The sequence below is a fragment of the Notamacropus eugenii genome, chromosome 5 (assembly GCF_028372415.1).
Source record: "Notamacropus eugenii isolate mMacEug1 chromosome 5, mMacEug1.pri_v2, whole genome shotgun sequence".
NCBI lineage: Eukaryota > Metazoa > Chordata > Mammalia > Diprotodontia > Macropodidae > Notamacropus > Notamacropus eugenii.
This window is the reverse complement of record NC_092876.1, coordinates 156,861,794-156,878,848: the sequence shown is the minus strand read 5'-3', so window position 1 is coordinate 156,878,848 and position 17,055 is coordinate 156,861,794. Positions and strand designations below refer to the sequence as shown.

Here is a 17,055-nt window from a genome sequence, read left to right as displayed (position 1 = left end):
ATCATTAAAATATTAGTAAAAAATTTAAGAAATATTGAAACATTAATCTTCATAATATAATGTGAGGTTGGTATTAGTTTCATTATCCCTAACTTAAAGAATGACAAAGATGCAAAGAAATTACATACATGTAGTGTATTTAAAAATAACTGTAGTTATATGTAGTAAAAATCTAATCCAAATTTATTCTTTTCTTATAATAAACTTCTGAAATTGCTTTTCTTGAAATGAAGGACTACTGTCCATTAAGGCTGAAATATCTATAATAACATTTTTTTAGGTCAGTGGTATCAAATAAATAATGATTCTTGTCAGCACATCTTGACTTAGAAAACCACATGTTAACATTATCTCTATTTTATTGTATTCTCACTTATTCTGTTAAATATTTCCGAATTACTTTTACTATGGCTCAGTAGCACTGAAGAGTGGACCTAGTTGGGGCAGGTAGTATGTTTGACACCTTATATCATTCCTAGGCTATTGATCTCTGGGTAGTATTGGTGGCCACATTCAAAACTGCAAAATAGATGGAGGTAAGGGATCTACACTGGCTACAAAATCTATCATCAGTGAATTTTAGATTTAATGTTACGCCCTAAAATTCTAATAACCAGTTTTCTTTATATATTCTTCAACATTGTTATGTGTTTTATACATATATATATATATATATATGTATGTGTGTGTGTGTGTATGGGTGTGTGTATGTGTGTGTGTCTGTGCGCACGAGTGCAAAATAAACTCAGCTACACTATTTTAAAAATATACAGGAGGGAAAAATATATAGATGACAAAAAAAGTTATTCAAAATCCAGACCATTAATTGTCTAGGATTCGCAACTTAGAGAATACCAAGACAAATCATGGAACTATTTTAATCTGACATTTGGTCAAAAGTTGGGCTTGCCTTGGTAGTTGAGAAGATATTACTTGATGAACATCATTTATATACTAGGGAAAAAACCACCATCTCTTGTTATTATGACCTGTATTTATTTAAGAAAAAACTGAAACATAGGGCAAAATACACCAGTTTATTTGTTGAACTCACAATAAATTAGACTGATATATCTGTAGGAACACAATGACTTTTCAGCAAAGAAGTACCAGGTCCAGACAAATCTTCTTAGCTAAACTTAGCTATAACATATCTTACAGTTTGTACTGTGTCTGTGATGTGCCCACTAGTGATCAATATTCAAACAAAGATCTGGGATTTTCCTAGTGTTGGAATCTTCTCTACTGATGAATATCAGAACCAGATAAGTTTTACAATATTACTCGAGGTGTAGCAGTGAGCACCCTGACACATCCAGGATGGTCTGCTAGCACAGTTTCTTAGATCTACTTTATTAAAAGGAAAGCAACTTTTGAGGGGCCAACTATCTTCTTTAATCACATATACCACCAGAGAAAAGACAAGCACAGTAATAAAGACCAACAGACAGGACTTCTGTCTGACCATCAGCAATACATACATCACAGATCAACAAGACAGATCCAGTTGTCTGACCATTACATACATACAAAGTTACCAGAGAGAGAAGAACCAACATCTGGGTTTTGAGGAGGTTTGAGGAGGCTCCTTAATGACTACCCAGACTCTCATTTGGCACATGAACATTCTTTCAAAGAGTAAGCCCCCAAAGCAAAACCTCACATCAGAATATATATATATATACAGCGCTTCATTAGAAATTAAAAAAGATGTGGGCCTGCCTACAAAACCACCCTCCCCTAATCAAACTTCCCTTAATGGGCTCCATATGAGACCTATTAATGGACAGGGAAGATCTTTACATTACAAAAGGATGTGAATTTTCCATGGTAACATAGAGGAGAATTTTGAAGTTATATTTAGTGCTATTTACTGTATAACCCTACCAATTAGTAGAACCATTATCTAGATTTAATTATTTTCTTTGAGGAGAACAAATCCCTTACAAAAGTTGAAACCGTAAAATTAAAGTCATGAACTGGAATAAAATATTTCATTGTGATATGAAATTGATTCTCTAGTCTAAGAATTGTAATGTATTATGACAGTTTTAGACTGAGAGATTACAGCTTTTATTTGTCAGGTTATGTGACTTACAATTTGCTCATGACAGAACAACTGCAAACACTGATTCTGCCAAAAATCGTTCAGACCCACTATGTTTCTTCAGTTCATGTAGATTAAAATCTTGCTGTTCAATCATTATTATTAGATTATATGACCTCATCAGAATACACTATACAGATATGTAGTTGAGGTGCTTTAAGGGTTTATTTGTAAGTGAAGAAAAGTCTATATAAATATTGTCACAATAATCATGATCTTATTGTCTTTTTCCCCAACAGTCAATGCTTGCTTAAGGAGATTATGTATTAAATATAAAAATAGGAGTATTAATATTTGAGGTCATAAGAAAAACTCCTCTATCCAAATTGATTGTCTGATTCAAATGTAAATCTAAAATTTCACTATTCTCAAGCTTCATTTCTTTGGGTTAAACATTACACTTTTTCCAAGTTCCTTCTTTTTATTTTTAGCCACAAATACCTCACAATTTGTGCATTCATTCATGTATGTGTATCTGTGTGTGTGTGTGCGTGTGTGCGTGTGTGTGTGTGAGAGAGAGAGAGAGAGAGAGAGAGAGAGAGAGAGAGAGAGAGAGAGAGAGAGAGAGAGAGAGAGAGAGAGAGAGAGAAGGAGAGGGAGAGGGACAGAGAAAGAGAAGCAAAGCACACTGGAACTTACATATTGACATAAATTTATTGGATGGATCACTTTCCTCAGAGGCAGGTAGCACAAGGTCCCTGGCACCATAGTGGAATTGGGAGTAGGGAAGAAATTGGAATAAGAGATACAGACAAGGAGAGGCAGGACAGAAACGAAAAGAAGAGAGCATTGAAAATGCCCTTCTGCTTCCTAACATTTTGTCATGAGTTTGTCTCACATACTAACAATAAACTCACAAAAAGGTGATTTGGGAGGATACCCCAGGAGAAAAAGGCTAATTGGTTGCATGATGGAACACTATCTTTGTGATACATCCCTTAGGTTTGTACAAGCCACTTGACTACCAAATGCTCTAGACTTATACATCATTTTCACTTTGATCTTTAGCATTGTTTTCTTTACCAATGAACAATCCTCAACAAAAATGAAAGGTTTAAAAGTGTATTTTACAGCCCATGTTTTAAATTTTTATTTTATTTCATGCCTCCTAATGAGCCTAGAATATAATTGGCACTTGATAAATACATTTTGATTGATTCAACGAACAATGATTTAGGACTTGATTACCTTGGCCCACACTAAGAAGTTTGGGGAAAGAAACAAACTAACCAATAAACCAAACCAAACCAAATCAAACAAAAAAGGTGTGGGCCTTCCTACAAAACAAGCCTCCCCTAATCAAGCCCATACTTGGCCACAGTGTCAGTTCATAATTATCTATGGATTTGTTTGTTTATGGTTTTTCATCATTTTTTCTATTTTAAAGTTGTGATCATAAGATGTTGACTTTGTTATAATTCTCTCTCTAGAAAAATCTAAAAAATGAGAAAAGAAAAGTGAGGTTTCAACATAATTTGGCTGCTATTTTAATCATTGTAGAAATGAATGAGTTGATACTGGTGATGAGAGATAACATTCAATACTTTGAAGAAAATGGAGACGGAGAAGTATTGATACTTTTACAACCTTAGTTGTAATAGGTAAAAAGTCCATTTTGAATGAAGTGTAAGGGCAAATATAGCGTAAAGATATATAAAATTTTTATGTCCTTTTGATTCCATTCATTGTAATTATCATTCGTGTTCATGGTTCACCTCGTCCATTCATAGACTTTATGCTAATACTTATATGAGAAGCAATGTGGTATGATAAATAGCATATATAGAAAGGAAAATCTAGGTTTGAATCCTGCAACTGAAACTTACTAGCTGTGTGCTAATAAGTGTGCAAATCACTTTAGCTCTCTGGCTCTGTTTTCACATGTGTAAAATGGAGATAATGATGCATGAAGTATCTATTTCATATAGTTGTAGGGAGCAAATGAGCCAAAATTTATAAAGTCAACTTTTAATGATATATAAGTATAATATTAATTTATACTTCACAAAATATGCACTTGTGTGTGCATGTGTGTGTGTGTGCATGTGTGTGTCACTGGCAAGGATTTTACATTACAAAAAACAATAGTTGCTAATAAGAGCATCAGAGCTTATAGACAATTAAAAAAATTGAGTGATTCTGCAATTTTTCTGCAGCTCATCCACCAACATTGCAGAAAGAGAAAGGCAGAGGTCTGAGAGTCATTTTTTATTTGTATTTGTTTTGTGGGTTGCCCTGCTGTGATGCATCCTTGTGGTGTAGAAGTGACTCTGGTTTTTTTGTTTTTGTTTCTGTTTTTTTTAAATTTGCAATATTGGCCACATGACAATGCCTGGCACATAGTAGGTACTTAATAAATGTTTATTGATTGACTGGTAGTACTTGTTTTCTTAAATCCAAAATAGATAAGTAAGATACAATTTCTTTGATTATATTAGTCCACTTTGGACGCAAAATAAGGTAAACTCTCTTCATTGTAAAGTAGCTCATAATTAGAATGTATTCATGAAACTGTTCACTTTTTCATTCATTCACAAATTTTTATATCACTTTGTGTCTTAATGGACCAGGATACCTTCTCCAACCTTATTCATTTTCTCTTAAGTGAGGCCCTCCAGCTAGCTAACACCTTCTTCCTGAAATTCTACTTTGGGGGCAGCTAGGTAGTGCAGTTGATAGAGCACCAGTGCAGGAGTCAGGAGGACCTGAGTTCACATCTCACCTCGGACACTTGACACTCATTAGCTGTGTGACCTTGGGCAAGTCACTTAACCCCAACTGCCTCATCCTGAGTCATATCCAGTCATCCTGATGAATATCTGGTCACTGCATCCAGATGGCTCTGGAGGAGAAGTGAGCTTGGTGATCTTGCACAGCCCTCCCTCACTCAAAACAAAGTCAAGTGCAAGTCATGCCATTATTTCTCTGATGGCATGGTCTTCTTTGGCAACGAAGGACACGCGCGCACACACACACACACACACACACACACACACATTTTCCCTTATAAACTTCCATCTCAAATATCTAAATGTCTACCCCTGAAGAGCTCTCATTTTGTTTCCCAGCTAAATGATTAGTTATTATCACAGTTCAACTTAATGAAGATACTCTACTTTAGCAGCAACAGCTACATGCCTTAAATGGCTGAAGTGAAGATTGAAAGAGTGGTGAAATCATGTTTGTGAAAGGTTTTTTGTTTGATTTGGTTTGGTTTATTGGTTGATTTGTTTCTTTCCCCAAACTTCTTAAAGAAAGATTTCTAAAAATACAAAGACATGTTTGAGTGTCAGTGATGGTTGCTGCTTGTTCTCAATCAGAGCATTTATGCAGTGGAGTATCTTATTCATTTTACTTATACCTATCAGAAAAATAATATTCTCACCTACTAGAGTGATTTTTTTCCACCAGTGACAAGCAAGAAGCTGCTATGTAAAGCTGTGTCACTCTATTAACCTATTACTATGCTGATGAGAATTTGAAATTGATAATGTGACACGAGACACATCTCATACACCCTACTGCGCTTGGAAACGGAAAGCTCAGAGCAATCTATCAAAAGTTTGGATTCTCACAAATAATTCATGGTAGAAAAGTCAAACATAAAATGAATAAAGACTAAGATCTCCTCATGTCTTTTACTTCAAAAACTTCATGTTGACAGTTTAAGGGTAATGGAGAGTTCATATATAAAGTGGAACATACTGCATTTTTGACCATTTAGATTATTTAGATCTAGGATGCTCCCCCCACCTTTTTCTTGAAGCTGTTAGTTAAAATTTTCTGCTAAACTCTCAAAGAGTTTAACTTATATTATAACAGTATACTACTACCTAAGGCTGCCATTTTCTAAAGTAGCTGAAAATTCTTAGATCTTTTCATTATAAACCATAAAATTAAATAATCATTTTCTTTTGAAACTCAGAATTTGCATTATTGGTTTAATTCTCCAGCCCCACATCCTTACTTTGGATAAAAAGAACAATAGAAATGAAAATCAAATTTCACTGCTGCTTGGCCCATTATGCCTAGATTTTTCAAATATCAAGAACTTTTAAATAATATTTACCATCATATTTCATAAATCTTATTTACTAAATAATGAATAAGTAAACATGAAGCAAATATTTTCATTTTGTAGGAACATTCATTATTTTCATACATTAAATGTTATATTTTATTATGAAACCAAATAAAAATTTCTTTTGCATAGTATAAGGCATAAAGTAGTTTAAAACTTTCTCTAGCTAATGACAAAGACAATTTTAGGTGTATCAATCCATACTTAAAAGTTACTGTTATCCTTCTAGCCCAAAAGTCAATTACTTTGATGATGACTTCTTAATGATATTATATTTCCTCCATCATGATTATTATGGTTCTAGGTAACCTTATAGTTGGAGGGAAAATATTTGTAGATATAATTAAATCTTTATAGAATAATAGTATGTGATATTACTGATTCACATTGTTTGGAATTATTAGAATAGATTGAGAGTGAAAAGGAAAAAAAAATATATAACAATTAAATTCTAAAGGTGAGCTTCTTGATAGGGAAGGATGTTGCCCTCTGTATAACAAAATGTAATCACTTAATGTACAAATGACCAATTTCTCTTCTCCAAGGGCATTTGTTATTCTACGATTTTCATTTTTCAAGCTGGCATTTTTTTAAGGATGGCGTCTTTACATATTAACTTCTTTTTTGGACCAATTTGGCATATGAGGACCTTTGCAAACTCAGATAAGTCACTTAATTTAATGTTATCAACTCATTTGTAATAAATATATTTATAAATAATGTTTATTAGTGAATTTACATGTTATAAATAATCATAGAAGTATGGTGTCTTACCAATGGAAAAAACCATGGACATCATCTATTCTAACCACCCACCCATGAAAGAATAACCACTGTAATAGCCCTGACAAATTCTCATCCAGTTTATCTAGGGGAACTCACCAACCTGAAGGCAAGTCATTACATTTTTGATAGCTCTGATACTGAGAAATGGCCCTATACTTTGAACTACTCCCTTATAACATACCATATAGTCCCACTTCTATCCTTTGAAACAATCTAGAAAGCTTATTTCTTCTTCATTATTCAATTGTTTCAGTCATACCTGACTCTTTATGTTAGGGAGTTTTATTCAGCACAGATACTGGAGTGGTTGGCAATTTCCTTCTTCAAATCATTTTATGTATAAAGAATCTGAGGCAAACAGAGACAAGTGACTTACACAGCTAGTATGTTACTCAGGCCAGATTTGAACTCAAGAAGATGAGTCTTCTGGACTCCAGGTCAGACATTCTATCCACTGTGCCACTTAGCTGCCTATTCTTTACAACCTTTCAAATATTTGAAGATAGCTAACATGTGCCCTTACATCTTCTCTTTCCCAAACCAAACATCTGTAGTACCATTTACTCTTTTTTTCTGATATTGTGTTGAGTTCCCTTTTACCCCAGTCATCGTCCTTTAGATGAAAGCTGCAAAAGATAAATTAAATTGTGAATAATTGCACATTTAGTTTTCAAATCAAATCACCTTCTTCAATTCAAAATATATATCATCAAGTAGTAAAGAGGCAAAAGATTATTTGAGTTTTGGCATGAACTGAGTCCTAGAACTTAAAAGAAAATGACAGCTACATATACTTTCAGAAGTATCATCAGCCTTCCTGCCCTGAGATTTGCTTCCTACTTTCTAAGTCATCTTTCTCACTCTTTAAGGATGTGACAGTTGTAACCCTTTCATGAGTACTTTTCCAGTAATCTAGTTCAGTTTTCATTGTAAGTCATTCAAATATAGTGAAAGGTAAAGGATATGTTGGCTGTACTCCATTCTCATCCACACAAATCTGTCACCAAGGAGGAGCACGGCCCTAGACCCATTTTGCACAAATCATATAATATGGCTATAAAAAAATAACTTTTCTCCTCTCTCTCCAAAGTTCCTTTCAATGCAATTGTTAGAAAATGGAGAGGGGGTGCAACAAATGGGGCAAGAACAGGTTCTGCTCTATTGACCTGCCTAGGCAAGGTCCTGCAGCTTCTTTACTTTCTCAGTCAATAAATCTTTATTAAGGGTCTACTATATGCTGGTGCTCTGCTAAGCACTACTTAAACAAAAAGAGGCAGAAGACAGGCCCGGCCCTCAAGGAATGTGCAGTCTAATGATGGAGACAGCATACAAAGCAAGCCATATACAAGATACAAATGTTTGTATAGAACAAGCTATATACAGTATAAATAGGAAATACTTAACAGAGGGAAGGCACTAGAATTAAAAGGAGTTGAAAAAGAGTTCAGTGAAAGATGGCATTTTAGTTGTCACTAAAAGGAAGCCAGGGAAGTCAGTAGGCAAAGTGGAAGAGGAGACTGTTCTAGGCATGAGGGACAACTACTCCTTAGAAAAATCTAACCTCCAATGGCCTTAATAAGATAACATTCCCTGTAGTTGTTAATTCTGTGCCTGGGAAAGGAAACGTCTACACATAATCTAACCATGGATTAACAAAATAAGAATCTTTTACACAGCAGTGAACACACAATATTCCTCCCTCACTACAGAAGATTCCCAAGACAAGTCATGGTATATCTTTTCCTTCAAATCTATAATAGGCACCTGTCTGCCCAAAATGATTTAAGTGCTACCCTACAGAAGGAAAAAGGGTTCAGATGGCTCTTTCTATTCCTATGATTCCAGAATTATAGGTAATATACGATTTAACATTTGCTAGACAAGGAATTGTCTGTTCTCTTATTCCTTCACCTTAGCTACAAGATAGGCTATAGTGACAGGAATTGTCAAATTAAGGTGTCAAACCTTGCCTCTTCATTTCTTTTCAGAATATTGGTTGTCTATCAACTTCTACGTTTGAATGGCTCCTTGAACAATCTTACCTTTGTGTATATGCTCTATATTTCTGATTTTTTTTTTGCCATGACAATCCAACAAACAGAGCCACTTGAGTCAAATAACTGAGAAATGATAAATTTTTCAGTTATATTTTCCCAAATCCTATTTTCAACTGATATCATTGGGAGACAATACACTCAATTGCAATTCACACAAAATTGAGCATTTCAGAGAATTAACTTCTCTTAGTGGCTCAAAGGAAATTAAATGGCATTTGTAAAATCTCATATTTTTCTTCATTGTTGTCATCAAAATTATGATTATAAACTGTTAATGTGGAATATCAAACAAGACTACTGATATCAATCATAAGACCATAAACATAGGAAACCATTTATCTGGGAGGCTCTCAATTGTAATGGACTTATTTAAATAATAATCCATGAAATTTCATAAACATTCATTAAACTAAGAAAGTGAGAAATAACTTGTTAACTGAGCTAGAAGTAAAGAAGTCATTAAATGAAGTTTCTTTAATCTTAGTGCACCAAAATAAATTCTGGCCTCGAAAACCTGATTTATGATCATGTGAATTTAATCTCATTAAATCAGCCATTACTGAAAGTACTGTCCACATTCTACTCTTTTTTCCTCTTCCACTTTTTTAAAGTGATACATCTTGGAGTAAAAAAAAAGAAAATTCAGGTTGTTTTTCAAGGTGTTTCTGTAGAAGGCACTTTATATTATTGGTTGTATATATACCACAATCATTTTTAAGTACTTCTTGATGCCCCTAGTCAATTCTCTTTCCCTCCTAAATGTTTCTGGTATTTGTTTATACTTGTATATGCCTAAGAGAATGCTGGCTTCTCAGAGTCAACTACATGGTACAGTGGAGAGTGATGGAAATAGGGTCAGGAAGACCTGAATTCAAATCCAGCCTTAGTCACTTACAAGTTATGTGATCCTGGGCAACTCACTTGACCTCTTCCTGCCTCAGTTTCTTCATTTGTAAAATGAGAATAATTATAGTACCTATGACCCAGAACTTTGGGTATTTGTAAGTGAGATATTTGTAAAGTTCTATATATAAATGCAGACTATTTTAATGGTTATCATCATCATTGTCTCATTTCTGCCTTTGTATGCTCAGTACCTTCTACCCTCAGTATTTTGCCCATAGTAGGGACTTAATAGATGCTAGTTGAATTTAATTGAGTAAAATTCTTCTTCCTTGCATCCCCATAGGAATGGCCTGCATAACACTAAAATCATTAAAATATTTTATTTTAAATTAAATTTTTAAAATTCATACAATGTATTGAGTAGCATAATTTTTCAACCCTATGATCTGATGCAGTGTAGAAAGAAATAATTTACCTGTGTTAGAGCTATATAAACATTAGTGTCCATGAACTAGCATGAAGAGTTCAGATTCTCATGCATTTACATTACAATTTAATGTGTTCTTCCTCCAAAGAGACCCTTAATTTCTTTACTATGGGCATTAATGCAATCACTTTGGCAAAGTCATGTTGGTATCACACAGAAAACATTCTTTTGTAACTGGTTTCATTCCAACATTACAAATATATTTCTAAAATTTCAGAAATACATACACAGATACATATACATATATATCTACAAATTATCTTTAATATTTTGTTCTATGAATAAATACATAATATACCACAAATAAGCCTTTATTTTCTATGTAATATGTGTTAGGCATTGTGGTGAACACTGGAAATGCAGATACAAAAAGTAAGATATCGAGAAGCTTATAGATTAATGGGATACAGAGTTTATGTGACTTTCACAAGACTACACAGGAGCTAAATCTCTGAATTGAGTCCCCTTTCCTCTAACCTAGCTTAAAGTTTTGTCCTATAATTCAAGATCCATCCATTTTTTAGCTTTTCTTTAAGTTCCTTATAACTTAAGGACAGACACACTGCCTCTCTTTTCCCACAGGGAACAGAGGCACCAAAGGGAGCTTATCCCTACAACACAAGGACATTTGGTGGTCTTCCTTTATCTATACATCTAAAGGGGATGTGCCTTAAAAAGAACTTATTCCTAGGATAACTGCTGCTATCTCAACATTTATTGAATAGCTAGAAGTAATAATAAGTTCAGTGTTTTCTTCCTCTTCTTTCCAAATAAACCTTTAAAAGGTGGGTTTAAATTGGAACCAAAATTTTATGATCTGATTTTACATGCTGTGTCAGTCTTGGTAAGCAGGAATTTACAACAGTAATCTAATTGCAAGTGATTGTTTGTTTTTCCCTGACTTACCTAGATGCCATTGTGAATATGGATAAGCCTAAATGAGTATTTAAAAATAAAACTTTGAAATTAGCTGTCAACATAATCTTGTTTACCTTTATAACCTTGATACCTACTTCTGCATCATAGACACTTCTTGGATGTTACAAAAACCTATCACAGAATAACAGTTAGCTTAGAGGAAACAGACAGAAAACATTTGAATCCATGACTTTTTACCTGTTCTCTTAGAACTAGAAATGTCCTTCTTGCCCAGAGACTAAGTTAGCTCCTCTAGTCTATGGCAGAAGAGCAAGTTTTTATCTTTGCTCAAAATATATGTATTTTTTTCACACACAAATACACACACCTACCACCATCAGAGACATAAACCACCTAACAGAATTACTTTCCTTCCTTACTAGATTAGTTAACCTTCTTTAAGTTTATATCAGCTCAAGTATTATACATTGTCAGGGGAGCTTAGGAAACAAGCAAAGAAATAACTCATAAGACTTAAAGCTCAGTTTTACACTGAAATGTACTCTCCTGAAGACCATTATCTTTTTTGTTTCTTTTATAAAATCTATTTCCCCCTTTATTTAACAGAAGAATTTATTGATTGACTACAATTTACACAACGCTTTTCAAATGATGAGTTACTAGAACTAGAATCATATAGAGAGAACCAAAAACCAAACAGATGAATCAAATGTTTACTGGGAGAAATACAGCTCACCAAATGTTCCAGCCAAGCACACATGTGACAGTTCATTAGAGAAACTGCCACCTCTTGAGACCTTGCTTAATAAACCATCCATCTTTTCTCTGCTGTGTGATAATAGCATATAACCTGGTGATTCAATTTTTCTTAATGATGATTCATTCTAAACAGTGGACATACATGCATGTGTGGGGTGTGTGTGTGTGTGTGTGTGTGTGTGTGTGTGTGTGTGTGTGTGTGTACAACTTGGGTTAATTCCTGGCTTTATCACACTATAAAGGCTGAGAAACAGTATAATATACATCCTAACTTCCCAAACTATACTGCATTATTATAAAATATTAATCCTTCTAAATTATTTAGAAACTAACATCAACTAAAGGGAAAAAAGGTGAGAAAGTGGCCAGCTAGTGCTATACTTGTGCTGATATTTTTACCTTATTTACTAAAGCTTTTGCTATTTCTTCCATCAATTTGAGGTCTCCATGTGTTGGGAAGGAAAGAGAAGACAAAGTTAAGGAGTGGTTCCTAATTCTCATCTCCAGCTACTATGTGTTGGTTAACCTTAGCCTGGAGTTATGAACATTTCTGGGCTATTATTACAGTAATGAAGGAGAGAAGACTGAAAACACTAGGCAGCTATGAAGGAATGATATGTCTGTCAAAAAAGGCCAGTCTGATAGGTGTGATGTGGTACCTCAGAGTTGTTTTGATTTGCATTTCTCTATCAATAGCTATTTAGAGCATTTTTATATGACTATAGATAACTTTTATGTCTTTTTTCAGAAAATTACCTGTTCATATGGGGCAGCTAGGTGGTACAGTGGATAGAGCACCAGTGCAGGAGTCAGGAGGACCTGAGTTCAAATCTTCCCTCAGACACTTGACTTTCACTAGGTGTGTCACCTTGGGCAAGTCACTTAACCCCAATTGCTTCATTCTGGGTCATCTCCAGTCATCCTGATGAATATCTGGTCACTGGATTCAGATGGCTCTGGAGGAGAAGTGAGGCTGGTGACCTGCACAGCCCTCCCTCACTCAAAACAAAGTCAAGTGCAAGTCATGTCATTATTTCTCTGATGACATGGTCTTCTTTGGCAATGAAGGAGAAACACACACACACACACACACACATACACACACACACACACTCCCAGTCCAATTGGAAGTGATACATGAGAGGAAAACCAAAGCAGAAACAACAAATATCTAATCTGGAGCTTGGGAAAATAGCTATTAATAGCTTGCATTTATATAGCACTTTAAGATTTGCAACGTACTTTGTAAATATCTCACTTTATCCTCACAATATCCTTGTTAAGTAGGTGTTATTGTTCTTCCTACTTTACGGATGAGGAAACTGAAGCAGATTGGGGATAAGTATCTTGCCCATTATCATTTAGCTAATAAGTGTCAAGGGTCAGATTTGAACTCAGGTCTTTCTAACTCCAGATCTAGCACTCTATCTATTAGAAAATGCCTCCTAAGCACCAAATCATGTTTGTTTTTCTTAGTCATTAATTTCCTTTATTTATGTGTAGTATTTGACACTCTGGATCACTCCTTCCATGAAGCTCTCCTTGATTGACTTTAGAAACAATGCATTTTCCTGGTCCTCATGCTACTGTCCTTATTGTTTGCTTCTCTGCTGATTCCTCCTTCTCTTCCTGCATTCTGAATGTAAGAGGCATTCCCCCAATGCTCTGTTCTTGTTCATTTCCTTTAAATTGTTTTTCTTCAATCTTTTTTTTAATCAATCAATGGTCTTATCCATTTCATTTTTTTTTTGCCCTTTTGTATTGTCATGGCCTGATCAAAAGTCCTTAAGGAATAATTTGAAAATATAAATACTGAGGAACTGAAGGAATTCACCTTCATCCATTGTTTGGATGAATACTTCATTTGATCAGAGAACTGCTGTTAGACACCAATTCAGAAAACTATGGATGAGGGATGATATAATCATTGCAACCTTTTAAAGCTAGAAAGGGTTGTCTTGGGTGGGAGAGTAAGGAAAGGGAGGGAGAAAGATTACTTACAGGGGAGAATTACTTAGTACATCAGATAAAATCAGGCCTGAAAAATCTAGTCACACTTATCAAAAGAGAATTATTAGTAAACACAACTCAAGGGCCTTTTGTATAATTTCAAACTTTCCAAATGTGTTTTGATGGGGTAAAGGGGTTGTCTGTGTGTTTTGCAATGTGGTAATAGTCCTATTTTTTTTCAATAGGAACATATATAAAAGCATCTCTTTATTAAGAATTGAGAGGAAACTTTTTCTTGTTCTGTGAGTAGCTCCAGAAGTCAACCTCAAGCACCATGGCTGTATAATAAGAGACGATTGGCAATAGGGCAGCCATAATCCAATATCTAAGAATCTCAGAACTGGCAGTGACCTCAAAGGCCAACTCATGCCTGAACAATATCCCCACCCCAATATCTAAGACAAGTTATCATTCAGCCTTTCTCTCAAGACCTCTAATAAGAGAAAACTCATCAGGTATTCATTTATCTTTTGAAAGTACTCATCTATACATTGAACCTAAATATATCTCTTTGTTATTTCTATCCAGTATTCATAGTACTGTTCTCTGGGACTAAGCAGGGCAGGTCTTATCCATCTGCTATATAACAGCTTTTCAGATAACAGAATTCACCTACAAATAATTGTACTGCTCTCATCCTCCAACAATTTTATTTTTCTTTTCCAAGTTAAATATCCCCATTTCATTCAACTGATTCTCAAATGTTATGTTCTCCGGTCCCTTCATCATCCTGGTCACTCTACTCTGGACACGTACCCTTCATTGTGGTTAATAAAAAATTATATCATAGTTTATTTATTTTTGTCAGCAAGCATTTATTAAGTCCCTTCTATGTTAATGACACTGTACTAAACATAGGAATTTTTTTTTTTTAAAAAGCACCAATATAGGTATCTTACATGTCCCATATCTTTTTTCTTGTTTTTTTTAGGTTTTATTGATGTTTTGTCCTTAAATAACAGGCATTTAAAAATTATTCCTACTTCATGAGCATTCTCTTAAAACAAAGCGAAACAGTTAAGTAAAACTATAAAAAAGTGATATCATTTTAAGTGCATGCAATAATTCACATCATTCATATGTACCTAACTCTCTATTTAACAAATCTATTTTCTCTCCCTCTAACTCTCCCATTGGAAGAACAATTTTTAAAAAAATTCCTAAATTCATAGTCAAGGAAAAGAAAAAAAATTCCCCAAAGCTGGATAAAATCTCTCTCTCTGTCTCCACACATGCACACATATACAAATATATACATATACATACATATAGACATGTATTACTTATGTACATACACATATATAGACATACACATAGTTGTTTAGAAATATGGATGTCTTATTCTTCACCCTAAATACTAAGCACATCACTTTTCTGTAAAGGATAGCACTGGCTAATATGTTTCCTGAATGAACATTATATTGATTGTAATTCTTACAACTTTAAAAGTTATTTGATTTTATATTATTGTTGTATAAATTATTCTCTTAGTTTTGTTCATTTCATTCTGCGTAAGTTTATAAAAGTCTTCAAAATTATTCATTTTTATGATATATGTTATTCTTCTGGATTTACTTATCTTGTTCAGGATGAGTTTATGTGTCTGTCCATGTCTTTCTGATAGTGTACAGAGCTGCACTCAATATGTAATCTGACCAGGAGAGAGTGTAGCAGTACTGTTAGCTCGCTCATTCTGGACTCTTTGCTTACTTACTACAGCCTAATTAATCCTCCCTACCTCCCAGGTCTTTTTCACATGAATTAAAGTATAGCTACCTTCCTTTTACTTGTGAAGTTGATTTTATAAGCCTCTAAAATTTCATTTTCCTAGCTTCAGCCCATGATTCTAGACTGTTAAGTTCTTTTGGGATTCTGATTCTATTGGCAATATGGCATAGAAAATATATAACTGACTTTTAGTTCGAAAGTCTTGGGTTCAAATACCACTTTTGCTACACACTGGTTATATTATCCCTGGCTATCAGTGCCCCCAGGCATCTCTCTAAGATTGCAAATTACAGAGATCTTGTCAGTCTGCATTGGTAGAGGGAATTTGCAGGGTCCCTACACCAATGGCATCACAAGCAAAGTCTAATGTATATGTGTAAATGAATTTGTGTTTACTTATGTGCATATTGATACACTATATGTGTGTATGCATATTTATATGTGTGTATGTATGCATATAGGGAGGGCATACCATCCTGCATGTCATCTATACATCTCATTAAGACAATGAATAAACATATATTAAGCACATGTATTAAGCATATACCAGTCATTTGATAAGCATTGAGAAGTTGACTAGCTTCATAATCCTTAACTGAAAAGATTGTAAAAGTCCTTTGTACTACAGTAAATACTGTTTTAGATTGTCAGTCTTTTATTTTAAGTAGAATTGTTCTGAAAAGTCATATTTATTACAATATAGTGTTGTCATAAAATGCATCTTATGACAAAAGATAATCCACTGGCTATATAGAGAATCACTTGTAAAGTGTCGGTAGAAATAGTTTTTTCTCTTGTCTTAGATTTTCTTCATCACTATTAAAAGATGGAGGGAAAATCCCACATTTAAGAGTCAATGTTTATAGTATAATGCAGCTCATCTATCAATAATGGGCTTCCATCAAAAGCATCTAATCTTAGTCATCATGTGGCAAGGGGAAGTATGGCCCTGAAGAACTGCAACTGATATTATATAAATAGCTTGATTTTTGTCTTACAGTTTAAAGGGTGGGACATGCACTTTTCATTCTGTTTGATGTATTTTATAAACACTTGGGATTCATTGACATGGCATTGTGTCAAGACACTTCTGGCTACCTCCAAAGTTTTCCACTGGAGCTCAGCAATCATTCATTTTCAGTTGCGCTGGAGCTACCAATCATCCCATGTATTTTTATGGTTCTACAATTATGACTGGGGAACAGTTTTCTCTTTATCTGTAATTCTAAGCTCTAACATAATAGTAATAAAAAGTGAACTTCAATTTATTATTAAACCAAATTTTATTTGATTATTTAAATAATTAATATATTAA

General features: G+C 34.2%; 1 protein-coding gene across 3 annotated transcripts in view; it reads left to right on the top strand.

Moving 5' to 3' along the window:
- CNTN5 (contactin 5) overlaps nt 1-17,055 on the top strand; it is a 1,560,624-nt gene that overhangs the window by 1,001,095 nt on the left and 542,474 nt on the right. The window lies entirely within an intron of this gene.